General features: G+C 41.3%; 1 long non-coding RNA gene across 1 annotated transcript; it reads left to right on the top strand.

The window, feature by feature from the left end:
* Positions 1-306: 306 nt before the first annotated feature.
* LOC122217107 lies at positions 307-2,792 on the top strand. The gene is made up of 3 exons (XR_006201292.1): positions 307-1,304; positions 2,438-2,485; positions 2,608-2,792. It is a non-coding gene; the product is annotated as an uncharacterized LOC122217107 (long non-coding RNA).
* The last annotated feature ends 2,376 nt before the right edge of the window (positions 2,793-5,168 follow it).

Raw genomic sequence — 5,168 nt, forward strand, 5'->3', positions numbered from 1 at the left:
TTATTATTATTAGTTCATGATAAATATAATTCTCTGACACATGTTTTTATACTTACCTTTAAATCTTCCTGGGATTAAAATATGTTTACCCACTACAGAAACATTTATCAAATCCTAAGGCATTTTAGGGATACCTTCTCACACATATGATGACTGAAGATATTAGCCAAGGTGATGACTGGATTCTTCTGTCAACACCAATTATTAGAAGGACTTCATAATGTAAAGTATTTAGGCTCCCAGTCCATGAAATCCACTTCCCTGCTCTGCTCATGAAAGCCTTCATTCCCATCCAGGTGGCTTGGCTGAACCTGGTGTTTCCTTGACTGTTGACATAGTTGTAAATTCTTTAAACTTGACAGACCTTCTTTCAAATGTTTCTGTTTTGTGGAACCGTTCAACTCTTAAAGCTGTAAAAATGACATCCAGTTGAATCTTGGAAATCTGGTGCCTTTGGGTGACTATTTGATCACAAATTTTAAAGTCTAAAGCAATAAATGAGTTTGTTTGAAGGATATAGGCCATCCAAAATTGAAGGAACATTTAAAGGTCAGGCCTCTGGAACCAGGAATCCTCCTGTGAACAGAAGGAACAAAAGGAATGGCTTTTGGCAAGGACAAAGGAGATTCAAGAAGACTTTTCTTCATCCATTTTCAGTTAAGACTACCCACACGGGATTAAAAATCTTAGGTGAATGAGTTCATTGGCCTGCTCTGTGTCAAATGCCGTCCCTTAGCCAGCGAGGTCCCAGAAGGAAAACATACCCTGGGACCTGAGAAAAAAATCTGAAACTTGAGAGGCTAATGAAGATGGCCCTACCAGCTTCTGGGGATAACGATTGTTTGGACAGCTCTGATTTCTTTCAAGCCAATGACAATAGTCCCTTTTGGGTAATTGTTGGAATGCCAGTGCTAGTGTAAAACTAATCTCAATATTTAACCAATTTCGATGTTATTACCATTCTAACGGAACTCATGCTAGAAAGCAAACTTGGAGCAGTATAACTTTTCCCCCCAAATTCACTCCCATATCACTTAATCCTTAAAACAGTAGCAAGTAATCTTTCCGGAAGAAGAGTAAGGTCACATAAATAATAAGGTCAACCCAACTGCCTTTGGTCAAAGAGCATAATAAATTGACTCCTTGAGGCCGAGAGGGTGTCGCAGATCATCAGTGACCACATGAGTAACTGCTTCATCACCGCATCAGCAACCATTGGATGGGAGCATCTTGAGAATTCAGAAGAGCAGAAACGGTCCTCTTGGTAGCCACCGCCATAGAATCAGCATCACCTACTTTTGATGGTAAGCACTGCACATTTAACTTTTTTAAAATAATTTTTTAAAAATTTATTTTTGAGAGAGATACAGAGAACAAGCAGAGGAGGGTCAGAGAGAGAGGGAGAGAGAGCATCCCAAGCAGGCTCCATGCTGTCAGCACAAAGCCCAATGTAGGGCTCGACTCACGAGTTACGAGATCATGACCTGAGCCAAAACCAAGAGTCAGATGCTTAACTGACTGAGCCACTCAGGCACCCCACAGTTAACTTTTAAATCAACTTTTTTAATCAACTTTTTTTTTAATCAACTTTTTTAAATCAACGTGACCTCACAAGAATATTCTCCTTTGGTATTTGCATTAGAATAGGAATCCATTTTTCTATAGTAAATCCAAGGAAAGACTATGATCCTCAACTAATTTGTTTTGACTATTACTTGCAATATTATTTTCTGTTTATTGCACTTGACATTGGGGATACACTTGCTATTATTTAAGTGACATTTTGTGCCTGTAAAACATCCAAAGACATTAACTAGTAATTCTTGGCTTTAGATGTGGCAAGAGTTCACGAAAATCAATTAGAGATCCCTGTATTAGTTCTTCTCCTTGATGCTAAAAAAAACCATACTGAGCTATAGTTTAAAGCCCAGTGCCATCCAATTTTAAATTATTTACACTTTTTTATATTATTGCAAACTGTTTCTGGGTATACAGCCATGCTACATTAGGTTATACTACTGATAATTAAATAAGGGTAGGCTTGGTGATTAGAAGAGAACTTTGGCCAAGGAAGTGTTGAAAACACTTAGGTAGTTTTTTGCTGTATGTAAAATTTGACACCCCATTAAATAAAGCTATAACAATAACCCAATAAAGCTGAAATAGCTTCAAGGAGCATAAAGAGAGCTTTCAGGACTTTACTGTTAACAATGCAAAATGTCAGTATGAGAAAGGCCTTAATAGGGCCATGATTTCACATGCAAGATTGACTAGCAATGTGCGGATCGAAGGATTTGGGCTTCTGTGTTTTTGGTAGGGAGGGTTGTTTCGGCTTGAACTATCTGGGTTGGCCTGATCGTATGTTTGTGCTAGTTACATTTTAGACATCCACTAAGAATCTGGACTCTCTTTTTCACATGTCGTACTGTCACTGCAGGGAGGATGCCGAGACAAGGACTCCATTTCCCAGCACCTCTGCCTCCAGGTACAGCAGATGATTAATCCCTGTGAATGGAGTGTGATCAGAAGTGATCTGTGTTCCTTCCAAGCTGAGACTTTTAAAACATAGACGAGGCGGCTCTAACGCTCCCTTTTCTCCCTTCCCAGGACAGAGGGAGCCTGGGTTCTGACTCGCCATGGAAGAGAACCCCTCTCCCCAGCTAGGAATACCTACATTAAAGTATTATGTGAGAAAGTCAAGAACTTCTATTGTATTAAGCTGTTATGATTTTGATGTTTTTGTTATCAAAGCTAGTGTTGCTTTGATTAAATATAGTATCTTTAGCAGGATACTTGTGCAACCGTCTCCTTTAATTGGTCCTATCCATCTGTTCATTCGACAAATATTTATTGAGTGTCTATTATGTGCTAGGCAGTATACTGGGCATACGTAATGAAGAGATAGGCTGGATATTCTGTTGTTTGTAGTGTAAGGGGTGGATTCCTTGGAATGGATTGGGGGAAGAAAGAGGAGAAGACAGGTCTTTAGAAAAAGTCAGTTGTGGGAAGAGTGCAAGGAGAACTACAGCTGCTAGGAGAGCATGTATGCAGGGGAACCTCATCTAATTAGGGAGTCAGGAAGGCCTTTCCATCAAAGTGGCCTCGGAACTTAAGTTAGAAATGTGGGTAGGAATGAACCTGACAAAGGCTGGCAAGTAAGGGATGGAGGCACAGGTGGGAAGCCGAGAGAGCGTTCTAAGCAAAGACAGCACTTTGTGTGAGATCCTTTCGAGTAAGGAAAAAGGCGTGGCATTTAACAACCAAAAGGAGATAATGGCTAATCTATTATTTTATGTGTAGTGTTTTTAAATAGACAAACAAATTACAGCACTAGCATTTTCCAAGGTGTTTCACAGGATGACCCATTCTCGTCAAACATCGGTAACCTAATCAGAGTAGTTGGTATGGCCTGATTAGCTGTGTCTTTCTTTTGTAAACTGTACTATTACTGTGTCAGACTAGGAACAAGGCAGCTAATTATGAGCAGACTTTCAGCAGCTGTCTTTTATTGGTGTGGCAAAGATGCATCTCTGATTCTCCAGCAGCGTCTGTTTTAAATATTTTGTCTTGGGGCACCTGGGTGGCTCAGTCAGTTGGGCGTCCGACTTCGGCTCAGGTCACGATCTCGCGGTCCATGAGTTCGAGCCCCGCATCGGGCTCTGGGCTGATGGCTCAGAGCCTGGAGCCTGCTTTCGATTCTGTGTCTCCCTCTCTCTCTGCCCCTCCCCCGTTCATGCTCTGTCTCTCTCTGTCTCAAAAATAAATAAAACGTTAAAAAAAATTTTTAAATATTTTGTCTTGTTATTTTTTCATAGACATGCACCTTTAAGTCAGAACCCAAATTGGTGAGGCCATGTTGATTCCACCTTATTATTTTTCCTCTGGCCTCCTCCTTTCCTATTCTTTCTCCTCCTCTTCCTTCCTTCCTTGTTCTCTTCAGTTATTATATTCCTCTGAGTAAAAATTATAGGCAAACACCAAAAGTACCGCGTTGTGTATCTGTAGGAACTCATGAAGAACAAAAAACAGTTAACAGTGATCCACGGAAGCCCCTGTCTCACCTAGTGGCTAGTATCCGGGAGCCTTGGATAATTGTGTACTAGAAATATTTATCATATCAAAAATACTTCTTGAAATGCCCCCTGCCACCGCCTCCCCAGACATTGATTTCCTCCTGTAGAAAACAGGCACAGAATCCAAGGGGGAAGCAAATCAATTCGGCAAACATCGGCACTGATTCATACTATAGCTTTCAAACCTATAAAAGCACAAAGCAGCTGAAAGATTTGTCTCTCAGAGGAGAGTCAAGATGAATGTTATTAGACCTGGATTAGGTTGAGTTAACCCGAGAGAAACCAGTTGAATACCTATCGGCCCAAGAGAATTACTCACTAGAGAGGTCTCCCCATTTCCCCCGGTCCTTTGTGGATCATAAACCCACCACTTAAAACAGCTACCAGTGATCACATTCCCATGACTTTTGGGTTTCTGTTAAATTTCTTTTCTCCAACAACACAGGTTGGTTACCTAGCACTGAACGGGTCTGGCTAGTTTCTCGCTGCAGCCTTGGTCAAGAACAGGCTGAGGGTCAGTGACAGGATGAGGACATCTGTTGCTGTAATTACTACTTTCAGACAATGAAATTATTTTAGGTTGGATAAAAAATGACCTGTTTGGTTGTTATTATTTCAGGCTTATAGATGAAGAAATTTAGAGCTCGGAGAGTTTAAATGGCTTTCCCCAGTCACACATCTAATGAGTGACAGAACTCAGAAATTTCCTAAGCCCCTCTCCTCCACTTAAGCACTGCTGCTTCCTAAAGCTGCCATTCACCAAGGGCCCCATGTCACTGTCAAGTGCTTTAGACATCTGCAACCTGGTTGAATTCCTCCTCACCTGGCCTTGCAAGAACCGATATAAGCCGAGGCAGCTGGTCCCCTGCCAGCTTTGGAGTAACTTCCCTCTCCAGCAGGTCCGTTTGCTGCATTCCATGACCCAAACCAGCCTGGCTTTTTAACCGAATAACTTTTTTTTCAATTTGGATATTTTAGGTTTCTCCTGCTGAGATTTGGCAACTCAGCTTTTGCTTCAGCTTCTTGGTTCCCAAACCTCATGGTGTGGCTGATCTGGTTTTGGTTCTGGATTCCTTACTTGTGGGTTGGGCAGCC

This window comes from Panthera leo, chromosome B1, assembly GCF_018350215.1.
Source record: "Panthera leo isolate Ple1 chromosome B1, P.leo_Ple1_pat1.1, whole genome shotgun sequence".
Classification (NCBI taxonomy): Eukaryota; Metazoa; Chordata; class Mammalia; order Carnivora; family Felidae; genus Panthera; species Panthera leo.